The sequence below is a fragment of the Protopterus annectens genome, chromosome 3.part0, assembly GCF_019279795.1.
Source record: "Protopterus annectens isolate FY-2018-M chromosome 3.part0, PAN1.0, whole genome shotgun sequence".
Taxonomy (NCBI): Eukaryota; Metazoa; Chordata; order Ceratodontiformes; family Protopteridae; genus Protopterus; species Protopterus annectens.
In genome coordinates this window covers 695768645-695786047 of record NC_056731.1, presented here as the reverse complement: position 1 = coordinate 695786047, position 17403 = coordinate 695768645, and positions in this window count along the sequence as shown.

Here is a 17403-nt window from a genome sequence, read left to right as displayed (position 1 = left end):
TAAACAGAAGGCCGATGGATCATTACAACTGGATGAGCTGAAAAGTGCTCTGCTACCTCTGCAAGTGGCCATCCAAGAATTAACCGTGAAAATGAGCTCTTTCGGCTCCTCAATCAATAAAATAGCTGACCGTCTAGATCTTGTTGAAGGAAGATCTAAATCCAATGAGATAGAAATTGAACACATAAAAGAGGAATTAAAAATGAAAGACAAAACGATCTATGACATGCAAACAAAAATCTTGGATCTAGAGGCTAGAAGTAGTAGGAACAACCTGATTATTAGGGGTCTATCTGAGAAATATGAACCATATCAACTTCTTGAAGTTACTGCACAAATCTTTAGCAACTTATGTCATGAGAGAAGCCCTCTGGCTAAATACATCATTGAGAGAGCGCACAGAGCATTGCGGAAACAGCAAATCACCACAATCCCAAGACCTATCTATGTCAAAATGCTTAACCATCAGGATGTGCAAACTATTCTATCAGCTTATAAGAAAACAAATCATTTTACTTGGAATAACCAAAACATTGTCAACTCCCAAGACTTACCCCTTGAAATAAGAGAGAAACACCGCAAACTTTCCCTCTACTGTGCCGACCTTATTTCACGCAAAATTAAGTTCCAAATGAGATTTCCTTGCTCTTTGTCATTTACCAACAAAGAAACAAAATTCTATATGTCCTCACCCAAAGAAGCGGACTCTATCTTTGCCAAATGCTTTGGTTCAACTCCAACTATTCAGTGAAGCCCCCAACTATGCCATCCCGCCTACCGGAGGCTCTTACAGCCTTTTTGATCATCATTGCAGTCATCATGTCTTTATTCACATAAATCTATAACTTGCCTTTTTATTAGTTAGCTCCTGAGTTGTCCATGCTATGCTAGGAACATCTCTTTAGTTCCAGTTGCACTGGGGATCCATGAAAATGGCGGTTGGTCCAGGACTTGACTGATGCACCTCTGAAGCCGGAAGTTTGGTGGCATACATCCTTTGTAGTCCTAGAATGCGGTGCTCAACCTGGAAAGTGTTTTCATTAATAGCCGCGGTGTTCGCTTACACCTGGATGATCCGATAATCAAAAAAGCTTGTTACAAGCTTGTCTATTCGGAAAGGAAGGGTGAGAGCTATTATCTTCCCTTGATTTCCTTTAGCACAGTTGTTATGTATGGCAGAGCCGATACACTTTATCCTTTGGGGTCTCGGGCTTCGATCCGCTCTGCCGGCTCGGGCCAGATGCCTGTTATATTAGATGTTGCCTAATATTAACTTGTCTGTCGCTAGCCTCTAGGGTATTTACTCATATCGCTTGGCGACAGGGTGCTTACAGCTTGGACTGACAAAAGCTATGACGGGCTAGCGTATGTAGAATTGTCATTTTCTCTGGAATTGTTCTATCCCACTATTATCTATAGCTGGGGAAACCTGGTTATATCCTTTTATAAGTATATTAGTGTTTGCTCAAGAGAAACTTCATTCATTAAACTAATTGCTTCGACTGTAAATTTACTAGAAACCTCTTGAGCTTTGTTTACCTTGTATGTGTGTTTAATTTTAGTTATATTAGAGTACTTCAACCAGAGATTATTCAAATTATTATACAGGGTCTAATTTTATTTAGTTGACCACGTTTTTTCAGGTTATTATACAGTTTTTGGAAGCTATTTGGATCTGTTAAGTAGGGTTGCTGATGGCTTCATTGGGAATTAGATTGATGTTGTATATTACTTGTAAATATTGTTGGGTCTTTATTTTCTTTTTTTATTTTTAATCTCTAAATGTATGTTAGGTTCATGTTCACTTAGTGTATTTTATTTCTTTTCTCTCTCAATTGTAGGGGTTATGTGGTTAGGCACGGGGATAAAATTGAGTGAATTTTGTGCCATATTTTCTATAATGCTACATACTGCAATTCTACCGGAGTTTATTCTTTATTACTTATTTTACACAACAGAGACTTTTATAGTATTAAACTGACTCCAAATACTCATGGATAAAGTTTGGAATATTTCTTCCTGGAATGTTAGGGGTATTCATGAGAAAAACAAGAAAAATCTGGTGTTGCATCTTTTATGCAAGTCCCAGTCGGACCTTTGTTTTCTCCAGGAAACACACATGATAAATGAAGAGTGGGCCAAGGAAAAAAATAGAAAATGGATTAGAGACATTATCCCATCGGACTTGAGCAATTATTCCAATGGGGTGGTGATCATTATCAAAAAAATCCTTTAAACCTACGATTGTGGAAAAAGGGGCTGACTAAGATGGTAGGCGGTGTTATTTTACATGTGTATCACATAATCTAAGTAAACCTGTGTTATTTCTAAATCTATATGGTCCATGCTCAGGGCAACAAGAATTCATCATAAAAGTTTATAATTTCTTACTCAAGTTTCCAAACCATATACTTGTGCTAGGTGGGGATTGGAATATGGTCTTAGACCCTATCATGGACCGCTCAAGTAAGGCTAAAGTTATAAATGCCCAGGATTCTATAGTGCTGAGAGAGTTAATACTTGATTTTGATTTGATGGACCCAGTTTAGTTTGGATGCGACTCTGGGAATAATAACTTTTTTACTTACTTTTCCAAATGTCACCACTCCTGGTCTCGTATAGACTTTTTTCTAATATCTAACATTTTAGCTAAAAGGCAAATCAAATTTTTAACTAAACCTAGATTTCTTTCTGATCATTCAAGGTTAATCTTAGAGATACTCACTGGCAACAACAGAATGTAGAGATTTGTCTGATGCTGAAAAAATGTACGTCTGGATCCCGACTCGGACAAAAACTTTATTCACACACAAAATACACACACATTAAGCGCTTTCATCTGTCAAGCAGACTTCCTCAGAATAGTATAAACTGTTACTGCTTTTCTTAAATATTCAGTTTTGGCGCCAACTTGCGACCATAAATTAAGCATTTAAACACATATGCACCTATTTTCTAAAAATAGGTTAAACATGATCATATTGTGCATATTGTTCTATCAATCTATATAAAATCAGCATTACAAAAGTATATCATAATGTATTAAAAATATTAAATAACTAAATACAACTGTATAAATTCATGGATGAGTGTATAAATAGATGAGTATAAGAGTAGAAAACACATATGAAGAATATGAAGAGGAAGATACATACAAAGAACTCACTAACATACAACACTTATCAGGAGTAGATACAGAACAACATATGGCGTGTAAATACACAGAAAACCTTTATGAAGAAGTAAGTGATAGCGAGGCAACAAAAGACAACAGCATTTTGGTCTCTAAACAAGGCTTCAATGTTTACAACTACACCAATCTAGACATAACTGAGGAGTTTTTTAATGTTTTTTCCAAAGGTATGAAATTTATACCCACAGTGAGATTCAATGTAGTAGACACCATTGTTGAAGTCAAACTATATTGTAGAAGACTAAATTTAGCTATTCACTTCAATGATAATAAAGAAGAAACTTCCAAAAAAGTACCTTCAAGGCTCATGAAAAAAAGTACGTTTATACCTCCTAGTAATGTTAAAGTGTCAAATTTTGAAAATATGGTATGTAGTGACATCTACAGCCTTAGAAACAATATTAAGGTGGGTATTTGTCACAATCCTGGACCTATTGACAACCTAACAGTGGAGGAACACAAGTGTTTATCCAATTTTGTTAATAACAAAGAAGTTAGGTTAATGAAACCTGACAAAGGGGGGGGAATAGTAATATTTAATCACATGGATTATATCAATGAAATTTACCATATATTGCATGAATCAGGCAATTATGATGCCATATCTCTAAATGAGATTAATATAGGGTACAGGCGAATTGATTTAGCATTGGAGGAATACATGCTAGACAATAGAATCAACCTGGATACTTATAATTTCTTAAAAGTTGAATACCCCATATTAGCTACCATTGTGGGGCTACCTAAAGTCCATAAAAGTCTCATACACCCTCCTTTCAGGCCTATTATATCAGGTAGTAGAGCCAAAACCTTCCCTTTGGGGGTAGCTATAGATACATGGGTCAAACCTGTATATAAGAACATCCCACATTTAACTAAGGACTCATGGACATTTTTGGGGCAGTTAACACCACAAGTTTGGAAAAACAATCTTGTTTTTATAACCATTGATGTCATTGATTTATTTTCCTGCATCCCTAAGGAACAAGGGTTAGAATATTTCAGCAGTAGCTTGAGGAAATGTTCCAGTCTAAGTTGGGATAGAATCAGTCTCATAACAGATATGATGGGGTTGGTCTTAGACCATAACTATATACAGTTTGAAAATGAATTTTTTAAACAAACCAGAGGTGTTGCAATGGGAGCAGCTTGTGCTCCCATCTTTGCCAATCTGGTGATGTATGAATGGGAAACGGAATGGTTATTTAAATCTGAATTTTACCAGCACATTGCACATTATACCAGATATTTAGATGATTTGTTTGTGTTATGGGACGGACCTACAGATAAAATCACAGAATTTATCAGATACATTAACAATACTAATGAATTTTTGAAGTTCACATATTCTACTAGTACAAGTGGCATTGCATATTTGGACACATACATAAGCCATGGGGAAGAAGGATTCATATCTAATATTTATAGGAAGGAGACATTTTCAAATGACTATTTGGTTTACAGCAGCAACCCCCCCCCCATGTGTTCAAAAATATTTTTAAAGGGCAATGCATTAGGGCCGCTCGTATGTCATCCACCAGGGAAATCATGTTGAAAGAAATTGAACACATTAAATCCATGTTCATTATTAAAGGATACCCAGTCAACCTCTTGACAGACACTGTCAAATATGTTGTAAGTGAATGGGGTAAAAAATATAAATCCCTGTTGGGGAATTATGACTATGGAAAATCAATACCTGTCAAAAACCCAGGGGAAGAACCAAGTCGAAGAGTTTGTGTATTAATGTATTGTCCCACAGTATACTATATTGAAAACTTCATAAAAGACAGATGGAATCAGATTATTCGGAATGATGAATCAACTAAGATGTTGGGGATGTTTCCCAAAATTGTATATAAAACCGGGTTTAACATAAAGAGATTACTGGAAGCTAAAGGCATTTGCAAAAAAGGAGGAAATACATCTAGTACGAAAAAATGTGGTGCATGCAATCAATGCAAATATATTAATGAGGAAAGAGGATGTAAATTGGCAAACGCCAATAGAACATATGTATATAGTAGACAGGGCAATTGCAATACAAAATTTGTGGTCTATTTAGCAACGTGTGTAGCATGTAATGCATACTATATTGGGAAAACAGAAAGAGTATTCAAACGAAGAATTTATGAACATTTATATGGTATTAGAAATCATGACAATAAGAATGCATTATATAGACACATTATGCATAATAATGATGATCATTATTTCAAATTTAATATCATTGATACAGTACAACAAACTCCTTATGGGGGCAATATTAAAGCCCAGCTGGCTATGAAAGAGAGTAGATGGCAAATATTTTTAGACGCCACTACCTTTCCAGGTATCAATGATTTTATTAGTATCAAACCATATCTTATTTTGTCCAAATAGTATTTAGACTCAAGTTTGCAAGTGAACATTAGGAGGTATTTTGAAGTATTTTATTTAATGGCACTTGTATTTTATTCAATGGCACTTTAATTTTTAATTTTTACATTCTCACAGTTATATATGGTTATATTCCACCTTACATATCTATACATTCATATTTCACTCTAACATTCATGCATTCACTCATATATTAATATTAATATACTCAATACCATGGAATTATTTTATTAGTAAATCTACATCACTATACTACCATTGATTATTTTAGATCATTTTAATAGAATTTAAATAATTTTAACATTTTTATTGAATCTAAAGGATTTGTAAATGAAAATAAATGAATTTATACACTCATCCATGAATTTATACAGTTGTATTTAGTTATTTAATATTTTTAATACATTATGATATACTTTTGTAATGCTGATTTTATATAGATTGATAGAACAATATGCACAATATGATCATTTTTAACCTATTTTTAGAAAATAGGTGCATATGTGTTTAAATGCTTAATTTATGGTCGCAAGTTGGCACCACAACTGAATATTTAAGAAAAGCAGTAACAGTTTATACTATTCTGAGGAAGTCTGCTTGACAGATGAAAGCGCTTAATGTGTGTGTATTTTGTGTGTGAATAAAGTTTTTGTCCGAGTCGGGATCCAGACGTACATTTTTTCATCATCAGACAACTCTCTTATTCTTAGAGATAGGTTTTACACTCAACTCTTCCACATCTTATAAAGCTTATAACTGGTCTCTTAACAGTAATTTACTAAAAGATCAGCTACTAATTGAAGAAATTACTTTTACTCTAAAAGAACTCTTCTCTGCTTCTCGTGGCAGTGATATCCCTTTTGATGTTAGATGGGCGGCATGTAAAGCTGTGATTAGGGGAATCCTTATCAGGAAAGCCAGCTTTTTCAAAAAACTGAATAAATAAAAGGAAAACAACCTAGTGACAGAGATTAAGACCTTGTATGACAAACTCTTAGCTAACTACTCCTTAGACACTGAAAAAGAGCTGCAAATTAAACAAAAAGAACTGTTTGATTGCCATCAATCTAATCTTTCCCTCCAAGAATTAAGATATATTTCTAGATATTCTGAATCCTTATAAACCCCTTCTAAAGCTCTAGCCAGGCTAATAGATAACACGCCTAAATCCCCTAGAATCACTTTAATTTACCATAATAACACACTTTACAAATCTGACGCACAGATTATCCAACTTTTTCACCAGATATACTCAGATATCTATGCTAGTAATAACATGCTTCCTACTTGTGATGAGATGGAAAAATTCCTGAACAAACTTACCTTCCCAAAATTAACCGAGTCTCAGAAAAGTTTCCTTTCAGCTCCGCTAGCTATGTTAGAAATTCTGGAGGCCATTGATAACCTTAAGGTAGGGAAAGCCCCAGGCCCTGCTGGCTAATCCTCTGATTTCTACAAAACATTTAAAACTACCCTTGCTCCCATCCTGCTTAAACATTTTGAATCCTTCTCTAATAAAGGTATAACGGACCTATACATCAATCACTCTAAAACTATACTAATTCCTAAAAACACTCTGGATAGTTCTAACTTAAATAACTATAGGCCAATCTCCCTTATGAATGTGGGCATAAAAATTATCTCAGCCATTCTAGCAAACAGACTTAAAAAAACTATACAAACCTTAATTTCTCCAGAACAAGCAGGTTTTATGCCTAACAGACATACGTGGGACAATACCTTAACATTAGAAACCGTGATAAATCTCACCAAAAAAGAAAGAAACCCAAGATATGCTATGGCGTTGGATGCTTGTAAGGACTTTGATCGGGTAAACTGGAACTTTTTGTTTTTTGGCTTTGTCTGGCTTTGATATCCCCCCTGACTTTATCAATATTATCAAAACATTATACAATAGCTCCTATACATGTTTATATATAAATAAGCAATATTCTCAACCGATAAAAATAGCAAACGGTACTAGACAGGGGTGCCCTCTATCTCTGTTGCTCTTTAACTTATATTTAGAAACCTTTTTCCTGTATATCTCGCAAAAAACTTATCACACAGTTCCTAAAATTCTCAACACTAACATTAGTTTTATGGCTTTTGCTGATGACCTGAATCTTTATTTTGAAAACCGCTATCTGATACTAAGAAGACAGTGGAATCCTTGAATACCTTTGCCTCTATCTCAGACTATCAAATCAACCAAAATAAATCCTTTATTTTCCCGATTAATCCGATAGCACATAAACAATATCTCTTTCCTGATCTTTCCTTTCATACAGATTGCTCTCTTAAATATCTAGGAGTTTCTTATGACCACACTTCCTCTTCTCTTCTACAGTCCAACTTATCAAAAGCCTGGCTTTCTATCTCCCAAGACATTTCGAGATGGCAACAGTTAAAACTCCCTATGTTAACTAAAACCTCTATCATTAAAATGAATATTCTTCCTAAGCTCCTCTACCATCTCAACTCTTCTCTTTCTTCGGCTTCAAATCTTTTCTTTAACAGAACTCACAAAGTTCTTGCAAAATTCATTTGGCACCCTAAGTCGGTAAGAATCTCATACCAAAGACTTATTTTACCTAAATCTCTAGGGGGCCTGGCGATGCCCAATCTCATTTTATATTACAGAATCATTCACGCGAATAGGATATTTGCTATTGCTAATCATCAACCAAACTCTTCTACTTGGACTCCTTTGTGGGTCAAATTGTGGCATAACCATGCCCTTAATAATGATCTTAACCCTAGATCTTTACCTTTCTTGAGTAAATTAAACCTTAAGAAACTAAAGTTACATCATTCCCTGAAGGGGTTAATTAAGACTTTTCAGGAGCTGTTCCAATCTCTAAACCTAGGAAATGCTCTCCTTCAATTTCAACCTATTCATTTTAACCTGAATTTAAACCTTAATGGTAAAATGGTCAATTTGAGTAATTATCCATTAATTAAGGCCTTTATCTTATGGGATATTCATAAATTCAGCCATTTCTCACTAACAGATCATCAAACTGTTTTGGTTCTGCCCCAAAAATATACTATTATCCTGAGGCAATTAAGAGAGCTTACCTCATCTTTTCTCCACAGTTATCCCAGTTCTGATGTTGAACATAACCGAGTGGCCATCCTATTACAAAACTTAGTTAGTAGGAAAAACTTGCTTTCTATAGCCTACAGAACCTTTTCTTCATTTCTAAATCAAGGGAAATTATGTTTGCAGATTGCTGGGAGCAACAGGGTTCAAGTCTCTCACCACAGCAGAAATTACTGTCAATAAAGTCTACTCTTAGGTATTCTCCCTATAAAAAACTTTTGTATACACAATTTATGATTACAAACAACTTATATCTAACTCCGGTCCACTTGAACAAATTTGATCCGAATATATCCACTTCATGATCCTGTTGTTCTTACCCCCATGCTGATATCATTCACATTTTGTGGTTTTGTAGATACTCTCACAGTATTTGGTGTTCTGTCAAGGTAAGGCTGGACAAAATGGGTTACCATAAATCTACCTTATCCTGGGAAATGGCTTTACTACACATTACCAGCCTTAGCATACCCAAACTTAAACTTAGAGCCCTAATTACACTTTTGTCTCCTAATAAACGTTTACATTACCAAGCACTGGATTGACCGCTCCAAACTGTCCTGGAGAGACTTTAAGAATCTGGCAATCAAATATATCACTTCTCAAAAACTGCTAATAATTAATCCCAGCAAACGGGCTTCATACCAGGAATTATGGGATTTTATTTTTCTTCTTCTGACTGATGACTAATGAGTACTGCCTACATAACATTTCACGCCCCTTGCCCATCATAAATTCTATTAACCAGGTCACCCCTCCTCTGGTGCAGGTCTCCCTTTTTGATCTTGGTCATGGATGTGTTTGTTTCTTAGTTTCCCCCATTTCTTCAGTACTCTGTTTGTTGGCTGGGGTGAATTGCAGTATGGTAGACGTTGTATCTACACTACCTTATAAATGTAGCATTTGGAGATTTCCATTTTTGTAGCATTTCCCTCTCTCCTCTGTGCGTATTGGCACTTATGTATATAGGTTATAATTTTGATCACTTACTGTCATAACAATGTGTTTTTCTTATTATGCCTGTTGTATTTATCGAAACAAATAAAGTGTGTTTTGAAAAAAAATACATTGTGAATGCTTTCTTGTTTCAAAGTATTTAATCCAATTGATTTAAAAATGTTGAAAACTTTTGAAGTTTTAATATTTTCTCCTTTGATTTCCTCATTTCTGATCCAGATTGCAAAGGCACTGTGTCCTTGTTTTAACTTTAACAATCAGTATTAATGCTAGAACTACAGACTATACTACATAACAAACATTTATTCCATTTCATATATTTATTTTTGAAATTCTTCTTCTTATCTTTTGATTGTGCAGAAACGTTGCTTATAAAATTATCTTTTTTTAATGAATCATACAGGGAAGTTTCTGTCAGTGCAACTGTTTCATTACCCTTTTAATACAATAGCAAAAAGAAATGATTGTCTCAGTCCCCTTCAAGAAACACATTACACCGAATGACATTTGACAACCTTTATTAAATTTCTATAAACATATATGTTACTCAATATTCATTCATTTCATCCAAACATGGTACAGATGAAATAACATCCATGTAACATTATCTTAGGACAGAACAGCGTAAACCTGCTTATCCTGATCAGTAAGCAGCATCCATACCTCCACTCACTTACTTATGAAGCAGCATACCCGCTCACTTCCTTTATAATTTATCGGTACTTATCAAGCAGCGTAAATGCTCACTTTCATTACCATTTATTGCATTATACCATCAATCCAATAAGCAGCTTCACCCACTTGCTTATATACTTATCAAGCAGCGTAACCGCTCACTTTCATTACCATTTATTGCATTATGCCATCAACCAAATAAGCAGCTTCCTCCGCTTACTCATGTACTTGTCAAGCAACGTAACCACTCACTTTACTTTTCCAAATTATTGAATTGACCATCCACCACAAGAGGGGGAATAGAAGAGGGCAAGCCTGCCCCTCTTCTCTGCCCTGTCCAAACTTAACATAACCACATCCCAACTAATAAAAAGAGGGATGGAGAGAAGGCGGGTAGCAAGTTCACCCCAAAATGTGACTCCTAATCCAGTTACACTTGCCTAACATACTTTAAGCCCCTCCCTACCCTACCTCACTTCCTCCCAAACCTCATCCATTCCTATTTAACCCTATCCTCCCCCTATCCTCCCAAATCCTGCAACTCTAACTAACCTCCCACCTTGAAGATGTCCCTGGACAAAATGGTCTGTTTCAAACCTCATTTGTCCCGGTCCCCTTCAAGAAACACATTACACTGAATGACATTTGACAAGCTTTATTAAATTTCCATAAAAATAAATGTTACTCAGTATTTATTCATTTCAACCAAACATGATACAGATGAAACAACATCCATGTGACATTATATTAGGACAGAACAGCATAAACCTGCTCACCTTGATCAGTAAACAGTATCCGTATCTCCACTCATCTACTTATGAAGCAGTGTACCCGCTCACTTCCATTACCATTTATCGGTACTTATCAAGCAGCGTAACTGCTCACTTTCATTACCATTTATTGCATTATAAGATCAACCAAACAAGCAGCTTCCTCTGCTTACTTATGTAATTGTCAAGCAGCGTAACTGCTCACTTTCCTTTTCCAACTTATTGAATTGACCATCCTGCACCAGAGGGGAACAGAAGAGGGCAAGCCTGCCCCTCTTCTCTGCCCACCAGCCTGACCAGGCTATTCCCATATCTGCAGCACACTTCCAGCAATCTAAACACCATTAAGGCATCTGGCCAAACATCATTTGGTGTAACCCGTCCCCACTAACCAAGGTGGATATAGTTAACTCCTAAAGCCCTATCACATAACAAAAATAACCAGTTACTAAAACTGCTGAAAACAAAATCCTGACCCTTCACCTATGCTAAGATAACCTAGCATACCCACTGTACATGAGCTAAATAATCCTTACTTCATAACCAATGGCAGCTCCACAAAGACTTCAAGGGCATTATAAAAAAACATGCCATCATACCAAATTGCAACCCCATTTACCAACAAATCCAGTAATAACCAAATGAGCTCTCCTTAATGCCAGAGCAATAACAATTCTAATGACTCCCCCATCATTACCCTTCAACTGGACAACCAACACAAAGCCCACCATCATCTGAAACCATACAGAAACAAGAACAAACCATGATGCCTAATCCCAGCCCCATTTCACTGCTTAAAATAACCAAAATAGTATCATAAAATCCCATTGTCTAGCAATCCTGCCATCACACTAACTATCCCTTATAAGCAATAAAACAGCTCCACAGACATCATGGCATTCTAGCAACTCAACAAAACAAGCCATACTATTTAGTTATTAAACCCCATTTCATACCATCATACCAATGAACTCTTTTAAAGCGGGTACACTGTCCTCTTTTTTTTTTCCTTATTCTTCTTCTTCCACTCCTGATGCTCCCCACCCAGAACAAGCAATCATACCATTACATTGTAACTATTGGAAAGAAAATATAATAATTCCATGTGTGACTGCCTTGCTGGAAGACCACAACCTCTTTTAACACCACTCTATCAACTGACATCATCCTCGACCCCCTCTCTCGCCTGTCAAATCCACCTTCCTTCCACCTGCCTGTAAAAGAAAAAAATATAAATACTTTATCCAACATCAGCCTCAACCCCCTCTCTGCTTGTCAAAGCCACCTTTTCCCTACCTGTAAAAGAAAAAACTGTAAATACTTCATCCACATATAATCACAACTTCTTAATGACAGTATGCACCACTCCTGGCGTATCTCCTTCATCAACTGCTTAAAATGCATTTACTATCACATATAAAACACCAGTGAAACTTAAGCTGCATTAACAAAAATACCGGTAAGATTTCCTCTACACCTGACAGATTCACGATACAACTAATACCCATGCGAAATAAACAAATGATTGCATTACAAAGGGGCCTATGCTATAAATATACCACTCTTTTCCCAACCAATTAGTTCATAACAACATTGTTAACCATAATTAAGGCAAAGAAAAAAACAACCATAGCTGTGCTATTCTATCCTATTACCAAACCTGAAGTGTAAATTCCCCCAACAGGTCTACCTATATTCCTTTTAGACATGGGCAACAATCACCCATGTCCCTCTTGACTAAGAACACATGGGATGCACTTTGGATTAAGGAATCTTACTTACCTGAGACTGTCTAGTTCATCAAAACCTTAGATCCATTAACCTAGTAACTACTCCAACTCCTGAAATTGGTGCTTCTCCTCCCACCATTAAGAACCCAAAAGTACACCTAAGCAAATATCAAAGCCTGCTATAACTTGCCCTCAACATACTTTATCCTCCCTTGGCCTTACACTACCCAGCTGCACCAACCTTGAAATGCCTTAATGAGTACAAAACAAACACTTCTTAACATACCATCTACCAGACATCAACCCATACTCCCCCAGCAGAATACCTTACCTCCAAATACAAGTGCATAATAACCATAAATAAAACTAATATAAATAAACTGACTTTAAGGGCCCTAGCACCAGTAACCTAGTGACTTCCTATGTCTTTAATTACTGTGCATCCACCCCAACTGCAGAAAACCCCAAGACCCCACCATAACAGATGCGCAACCCTGCCTTATCCAGCCCCCAACCGACTCCTTTACTTGTCGATACACTACCCAAATCGCACCGTTTGGCATATCTTGCTAAACAGTGAATAAAATTCCCTGTGACCCCTTTGTACACAACTCCAACAAACTGAACATCCCGCCCCTCAACATCAACTGACTTTAACTATTTCCTGCAGGACAGTGACTGTTTATATTTCACTCCCCCAATCAAGCACATTTATGCACCATTCCATCAATGACAACAGCCGCTGGTACCTGCACCATCACACCCCTAGTCCTACCTTACCTTGACCCAAACATACCTCCTTACATAACCCCCTATGAAACACTCAAGCACCAAAATCCCCAATTCCATTATACACTAATCTAACCATCAAAATCCACATAAAGCATCCATTACCTTTCAAATGCATTTAATCAGGGTGCTGACCACTGATCACTCAGCACATGCCCATCTCCAGCCTTCCTGTGCACCATCGAAACCTTACCTATGACCATTGCTCCCTTTTACTATTGAATGCAAATGCCCAAAACAGGGACAACTTCCATTGTTAATCTAACATATTGAATGGGTAATAGAACAAATTGTACAATCAATTAACTCTGAGATCAAAAACTCAAATGCCTATCCTTTTCTGATTAGCAGTGTAAATCCTGTACCAAAGCTCAACAATTGTGAAATTCACTTACTTCCATCAGTAACTGTTGCCCACTTGTGCTTCCCATGTATAATCGCGCATGCCACTGCTTCCATCATCTGCGATTTCACTGTGTAACGCCACACCTGGTACTTGGCACACCACCATCTACAAAGAAAAGGAGAAGAGTAAACCCTCTAATATGTAAAGAAAAGGCTCCATCTTATACCCACCGATTCCCAATTACAGCCGCAGCATTCCAAGACCACATCTGCAAGAAAGTAAAGACATGCAAATCAGCCAAAATACATAACCCCCATTCCAAGACATCTTCAAGGACAGCCTATCCTGCCAACACAGGAAGGAATGTACCACCACCACTCACATCTATGACAAAGCACCCATAACTGAAGCTATGCTTTCAAAGACCCTAGCAAATACCCAAGATTAATTTAACTACCAGTCGAATATGATAAACTAAACCCCACACATGAAGGGACCCAGCAATATCCACAACCCGGGTAACCTTCCAATTCCAGAGCACATATATTAGTGCTCTCTATAAGCGAAGCAAACTTATATTGTAAAACCATCTGCCTAGCTCTTACCCTTCCATCTCCAAATGAGGCACACTAAGCACATAATGTGGAACAAATGGACAGAATGCACACCATAGCTGTTATAGTTAACAGCATATTTGTTGCCCTATCACAATGCTTTATTAGTGTCAGTGGGCCAGAAAACAGAACACTCAAATATGATTCTTTGCAAATCAGAAGGAAGAGAGTTCTACTTCCAAACCAGGTGTTTGGGTTCAAGGTTTAGTTCTGATATAGGGGTACTGTGCATGGAATGATGTAATATGTGGAGGTTGCATCTGTCTGAGTTGATGGTAGCATGCTGAATGTTAAAGATCCTGTATGACTTATCAAAAGAGCAGGGGGTAGTTTATTTAAACGTTAAATATAAATTAAATAACTTATCTTCTTTACAGGGAATACTTTGCATATAACCACAAGTTCTGACATATTGTACCAATATCAAAGGTAAGATAAGAAAACAGAATTGCTTTACCTCATATTGTTCCCTTCATAATTAATGTGGTCACAAAACCATGTAACAAACTAACTGGCAGGACTAATGTTGCAAAAGCTGCCATTTCATCTAACAGCCCTGACATAGCTATAATTTTTCCCAAAACATCAGCACTGTGGACTTACTAAGTCCTACATGTTACCGAACATGGGCAAAACTCCCATCCTTTTTTTTTTTTTTTTTTTTTTTTTTTTACATCCACCCTAGCAAAGCAGAAGCAAACACAGTCAGGCTGCTTTTCCAGAGATGAAGTAAAATTATGTCACACGTCCAGTCCAACTGTACAACCCCTGCCCCCATGACCATTACCACTACACCACGCAACCGCCATGCACAGCAAGCCCGTAAAAATTGTCTTGCCACAAGGCTAATAAATATTTCAGTCACAATTACACCCCCCTTTCACCCTTACTTTCTGCCAAACTGTCACCGATGTGATCTGCTTATTTCTGTTCTACCCTCTTTTTATTTTTCTTTCATATACCATGGCTTCCCACACAGATGACTAGAAAATATTGGAGTAATGATTTGTAATCTGCAAAAAGAAATGTGAGCAACCTAATGTTTTGCCAAAGTTCTGAAACACCACAAAGAGGCAATTCATGTTTTACCTGCATGACAAACTATATCATTTCTTCAATGTACTCCATCTCACCAGGTCATCACCAACTTTCAAACATTTATGTTTCCCAAATAGACAAAAGCCCGAGCATCACCCAACAACTGACTTGAAAACTGCAGAGGACACTGGGAACCCTCCTTCACAACATTATAGTCAGCCCCAAATGGCATAGACATTAACACTCCATCAAAAGGCAACTCAACTACACCACCCGCAAGGAAATGCTCTCTCCAAATGACCGCAACTCCAGGGCCTCAACTCCCACCACTCCAACCATTCATCTCCCCTTTTTTTCCTTTCCCTTTTTTCTGTGTGTCAAAAGTGCAGGCCTCCCCATAAACCCAGACAGCCAAACAGCAAAGCAGCCACGGCCAGCGAACATCAACCACCACTGATGCACTCCAAGCTGAACCACAGAAAAGTCTACAGACAGCAACCACTACCAATGTCCTCCAAGCTGAACCACAGAAAAGCCTGTGCTCTGCAGAATGAACAAGCCCTATTTCAAGAATCACTGTGCATTCAGAGTCCAATTTGCAATGCTCCAACAGAAGACACAGGACACATGCACAACAGATGTCATCCACAGAGGCAACAAATCAAATCTAATTGATGCACCAGGTGGGCACAAAAGACCATCCCCATCCAGTGGTCCCATGAGGTCCCTCCAGTCTTCATCCTCTCAGGTCCCTGCTAAGCCTTAAGCAAAAGGCCACTATGTTGTCCTTTGGTGCAGCAAGTGATGCACCCCATGTATCAAAGCAACATGGGATTAGAACCTCCAGATTTCAGAAAACCATCTGCAGCACAACAATACAGCATCAATGCTTGACCGATGACACTGCCTTCCCACCAGTAACTGAGGACTCAGCCCATCCTGTGAATCTTTCAGCAACAGAAGCAGTTCCTCCAGAACTGAGCCTCTTCCCTGTGTCAGACACCAAATATGACCCTTTCTCATGGTCTCACTCTGAGACACAACTGTCCCAGCTGCACAACTCCAGCTTAATCTCACCTTGACTTTCCAACCAAACAAAACCACAAGGCAAAATCTGTCCATTCCGCAAAGTCAGCACAGCCACAAGGCATGGACACTGACCCACACTACAACAAACTGTATGACAGTGCCCAAACCCAAACAGTCTTAAAAGGCATGACGAGGCATACTCAGCATGGAACCACCAGTGCCCGGCCATAACATACTCCAAATCAGATGTGTTGTATTTATTTATTTATTTTGAATGTATGAAGATGAACATGACCCACAACATGTTGAAACTGCATGAAGACCACTGCGCATGCCTGCTCTGATGTCACTGTTGAGCAAAAGCCCGCGAAAAGGAAGCTGCAGTGCTTCCACACTGTCCAAAATAAACACTCAAGCCGCGAACGGCTGAAGACCAACACCGACTCCCAAAGCAGATTGGGGACAGCCCCCAACACAGCCACCATCAACCTCAGAAACCAGAAAACAAGGAGCGACCAGCACACAACCTCTGAAAGACATGAACCCGAACAGCAAATGCAACCTCCCCTGTGCGCCCAAAGCAACCAAGCCCCACACCAGCACACATATGGATTTCACCACACTTTGACAGGAAAACACTGATGACTATGCCACTGCAGAGATCCAGACACTCACCATCCCTGGACACCCTCCCCAGGGCAGCAGCACAAGACCCATCACCCCACACCTGCCTCCCAACAAGGCAACAAAACCTACCCCCACAAAAAAAAAACAAAA